This window comes from Carettochelys insculpta, chromosome 32 (assembly GCF_033958435.1).
Source record: "Carettochelys insculpta isolate YL-2023 chromosome 32, ASM3395843v1, whole genome shotgun sequence".
In the NCBI taxonomy this organism is placed as follows: domain Eukaryota; kingdom Metazoa; phylum Chordata; order Testudines; family Carettochelyidae; genus Carettochelys; species Carettochelys insculpta.
The window spans coordinates 10,201,381-10,220,828 of NC_134168.1; the positions used below are offsets into that span (position 1 = coordinate 10,201,381).

Below are 19,448 nucleotides of genomic sequence, written 5' to 3' on the forward strand. Positions count from 1 at the left end.
TCACTCCATACTGCAGGGAGTTTCCTTTTTGTGAGAATTACAGGGTGCTAGGCTCACCTGTAGGTCTTTGGTGACACAGTCCTACTTCTCAGGTTATATTTTGAAGCTCCCAGTGGAGGCCTGTCTGGTAGCAGTCTGGCCTGGGAGTCTGCCTCCTCGATCCGCTGAACCTTGTCCTCAGGCGATTCCTTCAGGGAGGGGTCCTGGGTGACAGGGTCAATCAGCTCTGCCGGGTCCACAGTTCGGCATACGTGACTTGCGTGCTCCACAAGGGGTGCTCCTTCACCTTCACTGCTGTGTGGGTGGCGAGCAGCACTTGGAATGGTCCTTCCCACTGGGCTTCCAGGCAGTTCTTTCTGCAATGTTCCGTCACGAGCACGTAGTTCCCTGGTTGAATTTTGTGGCACGGTACATCAGTAGGTACTGGGAGGGCTTCTTCACCTGCAAATGTAAGCTGGAAGCAAGCTTAGTTAGTTGGATAACAAATTCAGCCAGAGAGTCAAACTCCTCACTTAAAATTTTTACAACACTAGGGGGTGATAGTCCCACTGCCATGGGTCAGCCAAAGACTATTACATAGGGTGTGAGGTTGTGTTTTCTATGAAGTGTATTTCTAAGATGCATTAGCACCAAGGGTAGGGCTTCGGGCCACTTCAGTCCGGTGTCAGCACACATCTTTCCTAACCATTCTTTTATGTCAAGGTTCCTTCCTTCTGTGTGGCTGCTGGCCTGTGGGTGGTTTGGAACTGCTGAGAGACTTTCAAAGCCTTGCAGATGGCAGTCGTAAGGGATGCAGTGAAGTGGCTCCCTCGATTCGAATCAATTCGTAAGGGGACACTGAATCTAGGAATGAGCTCAGTCAAGAACGTCTTAGCTACAGTCACGGCATCTGCTTTTCTGCAAGGGAAACATTCAATCCAGCCACTAAACAAACACACTATAACAAGACAATAGTGGTAGGTCATACATTTTGGAAGTTCAATTAAGTTGACTTGCAAATACTGCAATGGTCCTTCTGGCCATGGGGTGGTGCTTGGAGCCATAGTTTCTCCGCGTGCAACATTAAACTGCTTACAGATCACACATGAATTAGATATCCTTGCAGCTTCTATGTGCATGCCTGGGGCGTACCATTGTTTTCAGGTCTGTGAGGCCACCCCCCTTTTGATCATGTGTGTCATCTGATGAGACACCTGAGCAAGCTGTCGTGTAAGAGATCTCGGAGCGACGTGGAGGCCATCAGGTGCAACCAGGATCCCTGCTGGGAATAAGGAGCAGCCTGCTTTCTCCCAAAGATTTCTCTGTGCAGGTTGAGCGGCTGTCTGGAGTTCTATCAGGTCCTGCAAACAAACAGGGAGAGAGAGAGACCAGAATCTGAACGGGAGCCGGAGGTCCATGTGCTGCTGCATGTCTGGCCGCAGCATCAGCACTTGCGTTACCCCTAGAAACAGGATCGGTGGCACCTGTGTGAACCAGGCAATGGGTAATAGAGAGGGATGTGGGGAGCTGAATGGCATCAAGGAGTTGGGAGATAAGGGGACCATGGGAGATAGCAGAGCTGGAAAAGGTAAGGTAACCTCGTTGTTTCCAAATTTGTCCTGTCGCATGACAGACAGAGAAAGCATATTTTAAGTCAGTGTAAGCAGCAGCAGACTGTCCGGAAGCCAGGAGGCAAGCAGGGCTTAAAGTGATAAGTTCAGCTGCTTGAGCTGATCCAATACCTGGAAGAGAAAAGGCTTCTAAAACATCCTTATCTGAAACCACGGCATATCCAGCCTCTCCTTCACCAAATGGATTCTTTTACATGACCTATCAGTGTACAATACCAGATCTGCATTTTCCAGGGGCTGGTCAGACAAATCTTGGCGAGGCTTAACACAGTGTTCAAACAATTCTTCACAGTCATAGGTGAGAGGTTCACCATCAGCCGGTAAAGGAAAAAGAGTCGCTGGGTTAAGTACATTACATGTTTGAATGACAACATTCGGGGAAGAAAGGAGAACATTCTCATATGGCTCTGCCTCTGAACAGGCAGATGCTGGGTGCGGTGTTGCTGCAAGCGAGCAGAGACAACATGGGGGACCTGGAAGATAACACTGTGACCTAATCAAAACAAAGAGCAGCCAAGTAGCACTTTAAAGACTAGCAAAATGGTTTATTAGGTGAGCTTTCGTGAGACAAACCCACTTCTGCAGACAATAGCCAGACCAGAACAGACTCAATATTGAGGCACAGAGAACCAAAAACAGTAAGCAAGGAGGATAAATCAGAAAAAGATAATCAAGGTGAGCAAATCAGAGAGTGGAGGGGTGCGGGGGGGAAGGTCAAGAATTAGATTGAGCCAAGTATGCAGACGAGCCCCTATAGTGACTCAGAATGTTCCCATCACGATTTAAACCATGTGTTATGTGCCGAATTTGAATATAAAAGCCAGCTCGGCCTAATGTGATAGGTTGAGCTTGTTCAAGTAATTCAGCAGCAGCTGCAACTGCTCGTAGGCAGGTGGGAAGCCCACGGGCTACTGTGTCCAGGGTTGCTGAAAAATAAGCTACTGGGCAGGCTGTGGGCCCAAAGAGTTGACAGAGAACTCCTGCTGCGATTCCGTCCTGCTCATGACAAAAATAGGGTGAAGGGTTTGCTGTAGTCAGGTAAATCAAGAGCTGGGAGCTGTGAGAGAAGGGTTTTAAGGGAAAGGAAAGCAGATTCACAATCCAGAGACCAGTTCACAGGATCAGGTGCTGAGTCTAAGAGTAGCACAGTAAGGGGTCTGGTGAGTCCAGAGAAATTAGGAATCCATTGTCTGTGTTGCCTCCTCCTCGAGGAGGCACAGTGGCAGTTCATGCCTGGTGTGCAACGCTGGCCCAATAACACACCGAGAGTGGAAGAGATTAACCTAAGTACTTTATTTGGTATTCCAAAATAGCGTGCAGGGGGATATATTCCACAAAGCCTGCCCACCTTACAACAAGAAGTGAGCAATACTTATACCTCCTCTCCTCCTTTGTTCACCCCCCTCCCAACAAACCAGGGGAGAGCTTCTCATAATTCCCTTATCCACTCCTCCAGCTCAAACTGAATTCCTACTGCTCATGTGACATTCCGCTCTGGTAATTCCCTATGGAGCAGGAGGTAAAATTCCTATAGATTATTAACAGAAGGTAAGTTACAGGGAGGTAGAGTTATTCAGTCGTATAGAACATGAACAGGATTTCATTAACAAAACAATGCTGAATTTCATGAGAATATGAAGGAGGATTCACTAACAATGCTGAATACAATATTGAATTTCATGGGAACATCACTAGGCATTCATGTACAAAACAATGTTTCTATGAGAACAGAATATAAACATTCCCCCTGCCACCATCTGCAATATCCTGCAGCACCCAGCAATTTGGGGACCTGACGTTTGGTTAATGGGCGAGGAACGGAGAGTACTTGTGAGATCCACTCAGGTGTTAACTGGCGGCCATCTCCTGAAAGTAAATGTCCCAGGTACTGAACCTGTTTTACAAATTGCAATTTGGCTTTGGAGGCCTTGTTGACAGGACTCTCTGGATAGGAAAGTAATTAGAATATTTAAACGAGTCCGTGAACAAGCGAGCAGACTCCCTATGCGTTGGACGCCGGGACCCGGGCCAAATCCCTGCTGCGAAACCCAGCCCGGATAATGCCCACCCAGGTAAGCCTCTGGACTCCGCCCTGAGCCTCCTGGAAAGAAGTGGCTTGCAGGGACAATGACACTAGGACAAGGGTGGAAGGTTAAAAACAAAGTAACTAAAATTTTATTAAGGAACGCAACAAGATTAACACTATAATAAGTAACAGTTTCTTAAATGCAAACTTTCTTATGTTCTATTGATACGTACATTCATTTTGACAACTGTATCCATTTGATAACTTGTTCTTAGATCTTGAACTGATTTTATTTTACCGCAAAAGAAAAGGAATTTGATTACTGGGATAAGGGAAGGAGCAAAAAGGGATATAGGGATGAGGGTTGTTAGGTTCTTAGAAATCCCTGCTGTCTCCTTCCAGAGCCGGGGTGGGGGTACTAAACCCCACCTCCGTGCAGGGTCGGGTTCCTGGCCCGACCCAAAAGGTTGGTACCCGAAGGCCAGTTGGGACTGTCCCTTTATATTGTGGGGGTCCCTAGTACCCTCTTAGTGGGCCCAACTAATGATCCTGGGAGGCTTGTGCTCTCCCTCAGGTCACTGGATTAGATTAACAAATAGGGAGGCAGGGAGGCAGTGCCTTCTCCTGAAGTGTATTGAGAGCGGGTGAACAAGGATACGGGGAGAAGGATAAAGGGGAAAAGGTTAGTTAAAACTTTTACCCTAAAACATTGAGAGTAATATAACTATAGCAACCTAAACTTACATTTAACAATGAACACTAATTATTAATTATATGTGCCGGTATTTGGCTACAGTGGTAAACCCTGCCTGGGATGTCCAGGCCCGGCCTCAGAGGGTCGAGCCCCTGGGTGCTTCCCTTCCCTCATCAGGGAAGGGAACAACGAAGGAGCAACCCTCTGTTCCCTCGTAGAGGGTCCCAAGTTCCCAGGTGGGAGTGGGTATAGATAAAAAGTAAAGCAGGTTTACGTGTCCAGTTCGGTTGTGCTAAGTCCAGTTCAGTTAAAGTCGAGTCTGGTGAAGAGATGTCAAGATGGCGGGCGGTGGGAGTGTAGGTGCTGCAAAGGTGGCAGGCTCTGAGCTTCAACTGGTGTGTGCGCAGTACCTCACCCTAGGGGTGAGGCCAGTTTGCCACTCACCAGATCCACCTCCGAGCTGCTTGTTGGCGGCGAGGTCGAGGGTGCCGCAGTGATGGCAGGCTCTGGGCTCTAACAGGCAAGCGCGCAGCACCTCACCCTAGGGGTGAGGCCAGTTCGCCTAGTTTACCTCAGAGCTGCCTTTGCTCTCTTAGGGCTGAGGTACAGTTAGCACCACAGCAGGTGGGCCCTGCTGGGCAAAGATGGTGTTGTCTTAAAGGATCTTCACAAAGGCTTCTTAGCCGGAGCTCTTCACAAAGGCTTCTTAGCCGGAGCTCTTCACAAAGGCTTCACCTTTGAGGCAGCTGGCCTAGGGGCTGGTGGACGCCTCAAGGGCCAGCACCTCCCCATGGAGGCGGCGGAGTCGTATCCGCACCAAGGGCCGGCGAGCACTGTGCGGTGCCGCCTTATATTCTGTGATCTTATACATAATTCATGAGGCCATTTACATATGAGAGTTCTGAGCGCATGCTTTCAAACAGGTCCTCTGGGCCAGGGAAGCCTCTAGAAGCCGCCTCACCTGTATCCAATGAGGAGCCTGGATTTCAAATCCATGATTCTGAGGTGTTTGTGAGTTCAGGTTACTGGGGAAACCAACTGACACAGAGTGACCATTACAGGGGGCTGCTAACTGGCAGCCTATGTACCTTTTAGAGTCTACCTGCCCCGTAATGATGTTTAAAGGCCAAAGGTTTGTTTCCCCTGGCCCACGGGGACGATTATGCCCGAGGGATGAAAAATCCCTGACACTTGTGACCCCTTTCAGCTCGGGTTTTTAACACGTGCAGAGTATCAGTTTTACATCCTTCCTCAGTCTCACTGGCAATCAACACATCACCAACATATTGAACCAGTTTAGATCCACAGGGGAGAGATATGGAATCAAGGTCAGCTTTCAGGTGTATTACATGGTGAGGTTGTGTAAACAAGTATCCCTTGTTCAAGGAGGGAAGAGATTACAGGCTTAATGCCCTCTTCTGCCTCCCTCAACAACGGATCCTGGAGTACCCTTGGGAAAGGCATGTTGTGTTTGTATGTTATTTGCACTGGTGTTGCAGAGGCAAGCAACCCAACTTCATTTGTGTCAGCTGTCCACAATGTCTCTGGGACATCTGAGATTCCGCTGAGAGTAGTAATGCCAAAGTTGGAGTCTGATAGAGAGGAAGGTCAACAAATATCCCTTCCTCTCTACAATAGAGCATTGCTCCCAATTTACACGACAAGTCACATCCCATAAGGTTTGCAGGAGAACAGGGAGAGAACAGGAAAGAATGTTCAGCTGACAAGGGCCCAGGAGTCACAGGTGTGGTTTCTGAGACTGGAGAGGGAATACACTGACCTCCTATTCGCACAACATTCATCACAGAAGAAGCTTTTTGGCAGGAGGTTTCAGATGGTCTAAAAGTAGAAAGGGTCGCTCCAGTGTCAAGGAAAAATGTGTGGGGTTGTCCGTTCACAGGTATTGAGGTAAAAGGTTCAGGAACTTGTGGGGAAGTCCAAAGGGGTAATGTGAGGACCTCACGGCACTGTTAATAATTACAGGCATAATGTTGGTCAGTTCCCAAGTGGCTAACACGTGGGGATAGTCTGTGGAAGCAGATCTTGGCTGCTCGGAGGATCAGGCCAGGGAGCAGCAGCAGGATTGAGCTGTCTCTGGTGTTGTAAGAGACCCCGATTTTGTTGTGCCATGTCCTGCTGGTGTTTGTGGCATTCATTTTTCCAGTGGCCATTTTTGCCACATTAATGACACTGCCCAGTTCTTTGGGGTCCCTGGGGCTGAGCTAGTGAGTGTTGCTGTTGTTGTTGGGGAAAGTTCAGTCGGCCAGAAAATGGAATAAAGTTTCGGCTTCTAGGTGAAGACGGTGCATAAGTTGGGCGCTGTTTAGGATTCTGCTTTTTTGGCAGATCTGCTATTTGCATGGCCATGAGACTTGTTTCTAATTCCTTTTTCTTTGCTTTGTCAGCTTGTAAGCTTTCCCAAAACTGCATTGCTGCCCCCTGAATGTGAAGGATTGTGTGCTCTCTCGAGCCTACAACATTATTTTTAATCCTGTCTCTGATTTCAGGGACGAGATTGTCCACTATAACTGTGATAATTATGGGATGATTATCTTCCACTTCTGGGTCAAAGGGAAAATTTTCAAAAGGCAGACAGGAGGCGTTCAATGTATGAGACAGGAGGTTCATCTGGCTTTTGCTTAACAGCTTGTATTTTTGACCAGTCCTGCCGCACTGGGACAACCTCTGTAATTGCATTAAGGAATCCCTTCAAGTCATTGTTCAAATCATTTTGCTCATTATCATTAGTGGGGGGTGGACCAGGGAGAGGATCATTTGGCCGTTGAGCACCTCATGATGTGGGGCTGCTAACTGAGCTTGCCGAATTAAAGCTGTATAGTCATGTGGAGGCAGATTACCTCTGAAGAGCCAGTCCATGTCCCGATGAGCGGGGTTATAAATGTTGAGAAGCCTTTGTATTTCCTCACGGAATCCTTGGGGGTCGTCTTGGACAGGAAGCAAAATGCTCTTCAAGTTGAAAATGTCAGCAGCAGCCCATGGGATGTGGATCCGCTGTGGAGCCTCTCCTGAAGCCCCTGGAAACATACTAAGGGGAGCCGCTATGACTTGTGATGAGTTTCCCTCATCAGAAATATCGATGGCTGGTGACAACTCTTGGGAGTTCTTACATAAAGTCGGGAAGCAGAGTTGCTGAAAGGAAACTTCAAATCGGTGAGCACCCTTCGCAGTTATAACAATGTTTGTGTCCGTGCAAATACCGGTTGGCTTCCAGCCAGCTTTAAGCAACTCAGGGTTAAAGCTAGGAATCAACTCCTGAAGAGTATGTTCCCTTAGGGGCTTAATGGGTTCATAAATCATATCAGGATGGCCTGGTTCAAGTAGGGTGAAGGGTGCTTCTCTCTGGCGCAGAGATGGGGCCTGCTCTGATTGATTAGACAGTGTCTGGCTTATTTGTGCAGAAGAAGCCTGATCTGGTGGAGGCGGTGGATGTGTGGGAGGCAGGGGTGGCGGTAGCCAGCTGTCCACAGATCCAGAAGGTCCTCTGGCAGGTCAGGGACTGGGGCTGGGGTCGCCTTATTCTCAGGCAACTGAGGATATAATTGTGCCATTTCTGAGTAGAGTGGGGGGCACAGACGGTGATTCTGGGGAATCGGGCTGTTTCCTTAGAGTACCCAATTGTTGCTGCAGCTTTTCTATAAAGTCTTTCTGGCTAGCCATTATGCTTTGGTGGTTCTTCTTTTCTGCCACATCCTCCCAGAGGTACCAATATTCCATCTGGTTAAGATGTGTTTCCTCGAGGAAACCTCTAAGATAGGCAAGCTTTTCCAAATCAAAAATGCACTCTAGTGGCCACTGTTTCCAGGCATTCCCGTAAGCATAGCCATTCCAAATGTTCATCAATTTCTTTTCTCCTAAGTTTCAAACCTGCTGGCAGTTTCCCTAGCTCACTGTAAGTTCTGATCATCTGAGACAAGGGAGTCCCAGGCTATGAGATGCCTTTCCCCTAAGTTGGAGACCATCTTGAGGGAGCATTCCCACCCATGATAACACAGTATCATGTATCACTTGGATTCCCACCCATCCGAGGACAGCACAGTAGCCCAGCAGCACTACCCTCTCAAAGGGCAGCACAGGCGTCCAGCAACACAACCCTCTCCAAGGATAGTGTGGGAGTCCAGACAGACTGTCAGCTTCAATCACACTTCTTACGCGCCAGGGCGAAACCTCTCTTGCTTTCAGCAGCTGTTCAGTAGCACTGACAGTCTCAGTGCAGCTGCGGTTCTGTTCTGGATTTCACTCACTCAAAACCATGCGCTTGGACTCGCCACCAGTCAGTCAACACCAACCCAATACCTTATGTTAGCTATACCCAACGTTTTAAATCTCTCTCAAGCCTCCTGTAGAAAATTTAAGAACAAAAGATGACTCTTACCGCCAGCTGGTTCAGGCGGGGATGAGAACAGGGAGGCAGACCAGGGGATTTTAAATGGATCCCTTACCCTTCAAATGAATGCTGTGGCCCGATCCTGTTCCTCATCGTCGACCTCTCCAGCTGGAGTTCCAAGCCATCCTTCTCACAGCGCCAGTTTTCGGGGAAGCCACTTTCCCCTGCGGTACAGTGTCCCCCAAAGGTCTGAGGCTGGAGGTCAAAGCAGCGAGGCAAGAATGAGATCTAAAAGGAAAATTTTTGCACGCATGCAGGCTGCCAGCTTTCAAAGAAGTGGGAGACCTGAGAATCAGTTCTCAGGACTCTCTCTCTGAACTTGAAATCATCATCAATGAAGAGGCATCCACACAAGACCCCACAGTACGAAACTTTACCAGTGCCAGACAAGGTATTTATAAAACACACTTCCTCTAGCTACAAAAAAGAAAAGAGAATACATTTTCTTCCTTACTTCAGTCCTCAGGATACTTCAACCACAACAACAGTAGCTCGACCAACAACATTGTTAACCTCTCAAACTACCAGTTCAGCCCCGCAGAGGAGTCTCTCTTATCCCGGGGTCTTTCCTTCTGCCCTACTTCCCCCACAAACTTCATACATTTCTGTGGGGACCTTGAAGCCTTCTTTTGCTGCCTCCATCGAAAGCAATTTTTCCAGCACACCTAGCAACAACAGTCTGACTCTCTCGAACCCCCCTACCAACAACAAAAGAAGAACAACTCTCCGTGGACTCCCCCTGAGGGTGGTAGTGCAAGTCTGGACTTCTACGTACAGTGCTTCCGCAACCGTGCTCAGTCTGACATGATACACAAACAATGCCAAAGGAGACAATCTCAACTATGCTGAACGCTATGCTGTCCAGAGTCTCAAAAAGAACCAAGACATCATAATCAAACCAGCTGACAAAGGGGGTGCTGTTGTCATCCTGAAGAAGGCAGACTATGAACAGGAGGAAGCCAGACAACTCTCCAACACCACATTTTACAGACCTCTCTCCGCTGATCCCACTTTGGAATTCCAAAGGAAATTACAACTACGGAAGGAACTCCCTGCTGCTACTCGGGACCTCATTCACTCAGACACACCATCTGAGCCGCAGCCTGGATTATTCTCTTGACTTCCCAAAATCCACAAACCTGGAAACCCTGGACGCCCGAATATTTCAGGTATTGGCACCCTTACCACCGCACTATCCAGTTACGTGGACTCCCTCCTCAAACCCTATGCCACCAACGCTCCCAGCTGTATCCGAGGTACCACCGACTTCCTGAGGAAGTTACAAAACATCGGAAAAGTTCCTGATAACGCCATCCTTGCCACAATGGATGGAGAGGCTCTGTACACTAATATTCCACATAAAGACGGATCACAAGCCATCAGGAACACCATCCCTGATGCCACCACAGCCAATCTGCTGTCTGACCTCTGTTACTTTCTTCTCACACACAATCATTTCCCTTTTGGGGACAATTTATACCTCCAGATTAGTGGAACTCTATGGGCACCCGCATGGCCCCACAATATGCTAATATATTTATGGCTGACCTGGAGCAACGATTCCTCAGCTCTCGTCCCCTATTATCACTCCTCTACTTACGATACATTCATGACATCTTTATGATTTGGACCCATGGGACAGAGGCTCTACAAGAATTCCACAGAGACTTTAACAATCTACACCCCACCATCAACTTATGCCTCCATTACAACGTGCCAGAGATACATTTCCTGGATGCTACAGTACTAACCAAGGATGGCCTGATCAGTACCACACTGTACCGAAAACCTACTGATTGCTATACTTATCTACACCCTTCTAGTTTCCATCCTGCACACGTCACTAGATCCATTCTTTACAGTCAAGCTCTTAGGTATAATCGCATTTGTTGTGATGCAACTGACAGACACCAAAAACTAAAAAACTTTACCAAATATTCATAAACCTGAATTACCCACCAGGAGAAGTAAAAAAACAAATCGACAGGGCCAGATGCATACCCAGAAACCAGCTACTCCAAGATCAGCCCAAAAAAGCCAAGAACAGAACACCACTGCTCATCACTTACAGCCCCCAACTCAGACCACTGCAACCAATTATTAAAGACCTACAACCTATTCGTAAATCAGGATGCTACACTCCAGAAGGCCCTGGGTGACATGGCTGTTCTCTCCTACAGACAACCTCCCAACCTCATGAGGATCCTTACTAACAGCCACAGTCTATACCCCAGGAACACCAGTCCTGGAACCTTTCCCTGCAACAAAGCCCTCTTTACATTCTTAGGAACTACATGAGAAATAACAAAATGTTTCCACATTCGTGGAGTACCAACACAGATATAGACAATGTCCTTTGTAATGGAGTCCAGAAATTCCTTTCGGGAGAGGGAGTCAGCTGCCTTATTTGAGACTCCTGAAATGTGCTGGACATCAAGGTCAAAGTCTTGGAGTGCCAAACTCCACTGAAGGAGTTTCTTGTTGGTTCTTTTGACTGAATGAAGCCATTGAAGAACAGAGTGGTCAATCTGAAGATGGAAGCGCCGTCCCCAAACATATGGTCTTAGCTTAACTAGCACATATACAATCGCATAGCTCTCTTTCTCTGAGACAGACCAGAGGCTTTCTGTTTCAGACAATCTTTTGCTGAGAAATAGAAGAGGGTGAAGTTGTTGATCTGCTCCTTCCTGCATCAGAATTGCTCCTACTCCTCACTCAGAAGCATCTGTGGTGACGACGAAAGGCATATCATAGTCTGGGGTCCTCAGCACAGGCTCAGACATCAGAGCCATCTTGAGCTGGTTAAAAGCTTCCCAGAGGTGTTTCATTGCGCCTGCCAGGGAATTGGTCCCAGAATCAGTGAGGATCTCTGAGGGCCAACCTACCCTGGCAAAGATATCTGTCAGTGCCTGGGCAATGTTTCTAGCTGTCATGCTGCCTAGGGCCACGGATTCCAGACATCGGGTGGCAAAGTCCACTAGGGTCAATATGAACTGTTTCCCTCTGGGGGTTTTCTTCTGGAATGGACCCGTAATATCCACAGCTACCCACTGGAATGGGACCTCTATGATGGGGAGGGGTTGGAGGGGTGCCTTGATCCCGTCTCGGGGCATCCCCACCTACTGGCACATCTTACAAGTACGGACATAGCTAGTGGCCTCCTGGCCCATCTCCTCCCCGTAGAATGACCTTCTCAACCAGGCTTTGGTTTGGCTTACCCCAGCATGGCCACTAGGATGATCATGGGCTAAGCTTCAGAGCTTTTCCTGGTACTTAGTAGGGACCACCAACTGTCTCTGAGGATGCCAGTCCTCTTGGTGTCCATGGGAAAGGGACTCCCAGTATAAAAGTCCTCTTTCTACCACAAACCTGGTTCTGTTCGAAGGGCTGAGAGGCAGTGGGTCATTTCTGGCCACCGTCCAAGATCCTTGGAGCCTCTCATCTCCTCCTTGTTCTGCCTGGAATTGGTCTCTGAGAGCTGGAGATGTCAGATCAGGTCCCACAAGAGGCAATGTAGGAGCAGAGGGCACCTGTACAGAGGAGGGATCACTTTCTTCTGGTGCATGGGGGAACATTGTAGATTCATCTGTCCCCGCCGACTCCATGGTGTCCCCCGTGACCAACTCTGACCCGGACACTGGCTGTACCACCCCCTCTGGGTCTGGAGCCAACCTGGCCTGGGGCTCAGGAACTGGGTCACAGGCTGTGTTTGCAGCTACTGGTCTGAGTTCAGGCACCATTACTGCAGGGTCCAGGGTGTCTGGGTGTACAGCCTGATCCCTGTTGGGCTCAGGAGAGGTTTTAGGTGTGGAGGTCTGGTTAGCCTTCCTTCGTGTGATCACTCCCACCCTCTTAACCTGGTTCACATGGTTGGCTAAATCTTCCGCCAGCAGCATAGGAACAGGGTAGTCATCATGGACTGCAAAAGTCCAAGTCCCTGACCAGCCCTTGTACTGCACTGGTAACAAGGAAGTAGGCTGGTCAAAGGGGTTATCCTTGAAGGGTTGAATGGTGACCAGAGTCTGTGGGTCTATGGCCTTGGGGTGCACTAGAGATTGGTGGATCGCTGACACTTGTGCTCCGGTGTCCCTCCATACAACGATCTCCCGCCCTCCCACACTCACAGTCTCCCGCTGCTCTGGGGGGAACTGTGAGACATTGGGGCCTGAGGCTTCTGGAGGCAACCCCAGAGTGATGAGCTGCAGCCCATTGGTACTCTTGGGACAGTTGGCCTTGACATGCCCCATTTCATTCAACTTAAAGCATCGCACCATGGGTGCGCCACTGGAGCGGGGAAGGTTCCCAGGGGATGGAATGGAGGGACAGGGGGAACCCCAGAGTCTTGCTGGAGGTGTGTCGGGCTCTTCCCTGCAAAGTGGGGGTCTGGATGGTCCCCGGTTGTTGAAGGTCCCTCTTGGACTACTCTCCTGGCTGCTTTTCCCCCTCAGCTCCATCCGTTGGGCACTGAGCATTCCTGCCTCTTAGGGTTTTTGGTTTTCCATCCAGGATGTATCCTCTAATTTCTCCTGGAACGCCCTCAAGGAACTGTTCCCTCTGCATCAGGAGAGATATTTCTTCCTGGGTGTGGGCTCTCTTTCCAGAGAGCCATGTTTCCCAGTTTTTGTAGTGCACAACTGGCATGTTTGGGGAAGGGTATGGTTGGGGTCCACTTGGAGGCCCTGAAGCGACACCGGGCCTGTTCAGGAGGGAGTCCCATCCTGAGTCTGGCCTCTTGCTTAAACAGTTCATAATCATTTGCCAGGCCCCCTGGCAGGTCAGCTGCCACCACTAGTAGAGGACCAGTGATTCGTGATCTTAAGTCCATCACGTACTGACAAGGAGGAATGTTGTACCCATGGCAGGCCCTCTCAAAGTTGAGGAAAAAGTCCTCAACATCATCCCCTACTTGGTACACGGGGAGTCTCCTGGGGGGCAGAATGGTGATGGGGTTGTTGTGTGGAGTACCTGAAACATCCACCTGCTTAGCTTTTTCCAGTGCAACTTGGGCCTCTAGTTCCGCGCTCCTCGTCTCTGCGGCTCTCTTGGCCAGCTTTACTTGTGCACGCCTGTCCTCCATCTGCATGAGGAACTCCATCTCTTTGTCAGTTAGAGTGCGGCGTGCACTTGAGGCATAATCCCACATAGAGAGAGCTGGGGAGGGGGAAGTAGGGCAGCTGCCAACCCCTCCTGCCTCCTCAAGGTCACTTCCCCTTGGACTCATCAGAACATGCTCCTGTTTCCCCTCTCCAGGGTGTGAATCTTCCCTGGAGCTGGACATCTTGCCTTGCTCTGAGGCTGCTTCCACCTCAGGGTGTTGTTTAGGAAGGGTTGGTTTCTCTAGGGCTACTTTGCCCGATTGCAAAAGCACGTACTGGGCTCCTTCTCTGCCCTCTTCTAGCTTAACCATCCAGTTGTCCTGAAAGCTAGGAAAAAAACCCAACTCTTTGGGATGGTCTGTGTGTGGCTAAAAGTTAACCTTCTGTCTGCCCCACCCTGAGGCAGCACAAAAACAAAAACAACAGAAACAAAGGGGAAAAAAAGAAAAGAAAAAAATTGCAAATCTTGCAGCACAAAAGAAAAACTTGTGTCCTTTTAAAAATCCTGGGTTCTCAACACCACTGCCACCATGTCATGGCTCCTTCCCCACTCTAGCAAGATAAATGCAGAAGTGGGGGCCAGCAAAAGTACCACCAAAACCTCATCTACCAGGTTTTGGTGTAAACTTTCCCCAAAAATCCTAAAAACCTCAGATTTTGGGGATAAAATTCGCTGCCACCACCGAAGTAATCATAAGGAAACCAGGGAGAGACGACTTGGGAAATCTCAGCCCCAAATGTAAAAACCAGGAAACAAACATTGACCAATACCAAGTTAATAAAAAGAAAAAGAAAACTTATTTTGACAACAGTATTGGTGTTGCTTGCAACATAACTAGATGGAAGATTCACAAAGTAAAACACTTGGGGAGTCTCCACCATGGGCCTAGAACTTAGTTACAAGGAGAGTAAAACAACATTTCTAAAAAGTGCCCAGACATCAGATCTCACTTCCCAAACCATAAAACAATAAAGCTGAACGGATCTATCTAAATTTTACCCCACTTACAGAAGATTGGAGGGTCTGTTCTTGGAGGGAGATATTCTGTGTCTCTCTCCCTCATGGCTGCAAAGAAGAAGCAGAAACAACAGAGAACAGAAGAGGGAGGAGCCAAAATTCAATTCTTACCTACATTCCTATAGGCCAACCCCACCTGGCTAAGGAGGTTAACCCTTTTACTCCCAGGTTTCTGGCTAACCTTTATGCTGCTGGTCATTACCTACAGCCGCCAACTCAAACCACTGCAACTACAACCTACACTTATCAGGATGCCACACTCCAGAAGTCCCTAGGTGAGAGGCCTCTCTCCTACAGACAACATCCCAACCTTATTAGGATTCTCATAGCCACAGTCTATACCGCAGGAATACCAGTCCTGGGACTTTTCCTAGCAACAAAGCCGGCTGCCAGCTTTGTCCATATAGCTATTCTGGCTACATCATCACTGGAGCTAACCAGGTTACTCACAGAATCATGGGCACTGGCTCATGTTCCGCAAATAACACCATATGTGCCATCATGTGCCAACCTGATGCTTTGTATAGTGGACAGACTTCAAACTCTCTAAGAAAAAGAATTAATGGGCAGAAAACAGACATAAAAACACTCCTGATCCATAAACTGGTGTGGTCTGGTTCTTACTGAATAGGAATTTTCACAACAGTCTTGAAAGAGAGGCTGCTGAACTCTTTTATATTCAAATTTGACACATTAACCCATGGTTTGAACCGAGATGACAATTTTCTGCACCATCATAGGAGCTCTTCTACAGACTTGGTTATATTTAATTCTGACTTCCCCCATCAATTCTTCCCCTCTACTCTGATTTGCTCACCTTGATATTTTTTCTGATTTGTCAACGATTATTATTTTTTGTTCTCTGTGCCTTAAATATTGAGTCTTTTCTGGTACGGCTATGATCTGAAGATGTGGGTGTAAATCACAAAAGTTCACCTAATGAATTATTTGCTTAGTTTTTATAGTGCTACTTGAGAGCTTTTTGTTCTGATAGTATATAGATTAGCATGGATTTCTCTCATTTACTGAACCAGGCTGAGGCTGTCAGGAGTTAGAATCTGAGAGGTGAACCACCCTGCCTCAGAAACAGCTCGCCTGGAGGAAGGGCAGATTGTCAGGGACTCAAGTATGAGAGGTGAACCCGTTACACAGAAACAGAGCCCCTGGACCAAGCAGAGTTTGGCAGGAAGTCGAATCTGAGAGGAGAACCCCCTGCCTCTAAAACAGGTCCTCTGAGACAAGGGGTGTTTGTCAGGGAGTTGAATCAGAGAGGGGAACCCCATTCCTTAGAAACAGGTCCCCTGGACAAAGGAGAGGAAGTCAGGGAGTCAAATATGATAGCCGAACACAATGCCTCAGAAATAGCTCCACTGAAGGAAGGAGAGGTAGTCTGGGAGTCAAATCTGATTGGAGAACCTCTCTCTTAGAAATTGTTTCCGTGGACCACAGGATGGGACTTGAATCTTAGTGGTCAACACCCTGTGTCAGAAATATCACCCCGGCCCGAGGATAGTTTGTCAATGAGTCAAATCTGAGAGGTGAACCACCTGCCACTCAAACAGCTCCCCTGGACCAAGGACAGGCTGTCAGGGTGTCAAATATGGTAGGTCAAACCAATGCTTCAGAAACAACTCCTCTGAAGGAAGGAGACGTAGTCAAGACATCGAAAGTGAGAGCTAAACCCCTGCCTCAGAAACAGCTCCTATGGACCATGGAGATGTTGTTAAGGACTCGAATTTAGGAGGTAATCCCCCGACTCAGAAACAGCTCCAATGGACAAAGAAGAGGTAGTCAGGAAGTTGAATCTCAGAGGTGAACCTCGTGCCTCATTAACAGCTCCCCTGAACAAAAGGATGGGAAATCACGCCTACACCGAGGATAGGTTGTCAGGGAGTCGAATCTGAGGGGAGACCCAATATCTCAGAAACAGCTGCTCTGGACAAAGCAGAGGTTGTCAGGGAGATGAATCAGAGAGAGGGGAAGCCTCTTTCTCAGAAATAGCTAAACTGGACCAGAGGATAAGTCCGCTATACGAAAAATCGTGTCAGAAGATGAATCTAAGAGGTTAAACTCCTGACTCAAAAACAGCTCCCTTGGACCAAGGAGAGGTTGTCAGGGAGTCGAATCTCATAGGATAAACCCCTGCCTCAGAAAGAGTTCCCTGGACCAAGGAGAGGTTATTGGGGAGTCGAATCTGAAAGGTGAATCCAATGCCTCAAACAATTCCCCTGGACTAGGAAGATTTACTCAGGGAGTCGAATCTGACATGTGTACCCCCTGCCTAAGAAACAGCTTCTCTGGCCCAAGGAGAGGTGATAAGGGAGTCGAATGTGAAAGGCATACCCCCTGCCTCAGAAACAGTTCCTTTGGATGAAGGCGAGGTAGACAGGAAGTTGAATATGAGAGGCAGAATCCCCTACCACAGAAGCAGCTCCGCTGGACCACAGGCTGGGAAAACTCCCTAGACCAAGGAGAGTGTGTCATTGAGGGCTGACTCCCCTCGCCCTGGCCCCTGTAGCTCCTCTCCCTGGGCAACTTCCCCCAGATGATTTCCCTGGTACCTCCTTCCGCTAGTGGTAGCCATGGCAGCAAGTCCCCTCCTTTGTTTGGTTCCTTCAGCCGACCAGTTCCTCACAGTCTCTGGTTCCCTTACACATCTATCTATCTACCTCTCTCCAGCCCCCCCAGGGTGCTGAGGCACCTCTTCTCTTTTGTGGCCTCTGGTGTTCCTCTAAGTCTTCTTCCTTCTCCTCACTCACCTTCCAAACTCTCCTTAACCACCCTGCCCCTTGCCTTGCATGGGGAAGGGCTTCTAAAGGTAGCCCTGAGTGGGATCCACTGGCCCAAATTGATTTAGGGAAGCCTACTCCTCAGCTGCTCCTACTTTGATTGTCAGCTCCATCTCTGCCCTGTTTTTACTGCTGCTCCCCCTCTCCTGGCCCCACCCTGCCACAGTGGGTGTAAGCTTTCTTGGGCAAAACCCCACTTTTTCAGGAATGTCAAAGTGGGGTTTTGCCCATGAATTGCCCATATTGTTCTGTCAGGGCAGTTATTCTGGATTAGCATATACCAGAGTTATTTCAAATAAACCAGTCTTGAGTAATAACGCCACACTACAGGGAAGCCCCAAAATAAGCAAAATGTTCTGAAACATCATATCCACACACAATAGAGCCTAATTTGGATAAGTGCCCCCTGAACATTCTACTGCTATGTGTACACAGCAGTGGTATTTCAGAATAAGCTATTCCTCCCTTCTAAACTGCCCTTCTTCCAGCTATCTGTTTTGGAAGAGGCTCTATTCCTTATAGAATGAAGTTTTCTGAAATTTAAATATGCAGTCGTCTGTGTAGATGCTCACAAAGTTATTTCGGAATTGCGGCCATTATTCCAAAATAACTTTGTGGTGTAGACACACTCTTGGTTTTTAATATGCCACAGGACTCCTTATTGGTTTTGGGGATGCAGACTAACATGGCTACCCTTCTGATATATGGCAATAGAGAGGTGTAAGGCAATAATAGATAGATAAGATAAAGTGTATGGGGATAGATAGATATGGTGTATGGCGATAGATAAATACATAGATACAGTGTATGGAGATAGCTAGCTAGCTAGATATGGTGAATGGGGATAGATAGATACGGTGTATGGGGACTGATAGATTGATAGATGTGTAAGGGAATCAATAGTGAGATTTATGGACGTCTAAGCAGAAAGAGAGATACAGAGATGTGAATGGGGTTGGTAGAGGGACAAATAAAAAGACAGGAAGCAAGCTTGTGTGAGAGGCTAGATTGAAGTAAAGAGAAGGGGTTAGAGGGATGAATAAAGGGTTGATTAGAGAGACTGCTAGGTGAGGGGGCTAGACAGATCTCCTTTGTCATCAGTTTCTCTAGCAATGAATCATGAGCATGTTCTAAAGTTCTTACTCTGGCAAGATTCCCAGGTAGTGAAGACACTGACCAGTAGGAGCATTCTTCCTGTTATGGTCTGAGTCTGAGGAAGCATTTGGAGATGTGTCTCAAGACCAGTCATACTCACCTTTAAACCTCAGCCTGAGGCTGTGACCGCTCCATCGACATGAACTGAATCAAGTCTCACAGACAGCCTTGGCCCCTCAGTTCCTGGGGAGAGAGCTGCATTCTGCTGTGGTGGGTGGGTCACTCTTTCTGCCTGGCTCGCTGTCTCATTGACTCAGATCTGTAACGTTCCCTGTCCTGGATCCTTACAGCCTTTACTGGGGAAAGCAGCCTTCCCCAGCCACCTCTGCTGCTGGGTTCTCCCTTGGGCCTCTTACCAGTGATCAATTGGAATTGCCTCCAGAGTGAAATTAACGCTGAGCTTGTTGTTAAAAGAGAGTATGTCACCTGACTGGGTGGGTGGGACATGCTGTGGCTTCAGGCCCAGCCTCTTCTGGGAGGCCAGGGCTGCAGCTGGGACTGGCCCATATTTCCTAGTCCCAGTGTGAAATGTGGGGTGGGAACAGGCCACTTGCTCTTGTTCTGGCCTGAGCGCTAAGGCAAAGGGCAGGGGCTCTAGGGCCATTGTTCTCAGTGGATTTGGGGGATGAGCCCGGGGGGCACTTACTATCTCCTG

At 48.3% G+C, this 19,448-nt stretch overlaps 1 long non-coding RNA gene across 5 annotated transcripts in view; it reads right to left on the reverse strand.

Moving 5' to 3' along the window:
* Window positions 1–14,889, reverse strand: part of LOC142005030 (uncharacterized) — a 31,060-nt gene extending 16,171 nt beyond the window's left edge. For 2 of the 5 annotated variants that reach the window (XR_012643051.1, XR_012643047.1), the window contains exons 1-2: window positions 14,841–14,889; window positions 58–1,340 (exon numbers count right to left, since the gene is read on the reverse strand). This is a non-coding gene — a long non-coding RNA (uncharacterized LOC142005030). The other 3 variants (XR_012643049.1, XR_012643050.1, XR_012643048.1) reach the window with 3 other exon arrangements.
* Window positions 14,890–19,448: the final 4,559 nt, after the last annotated feature.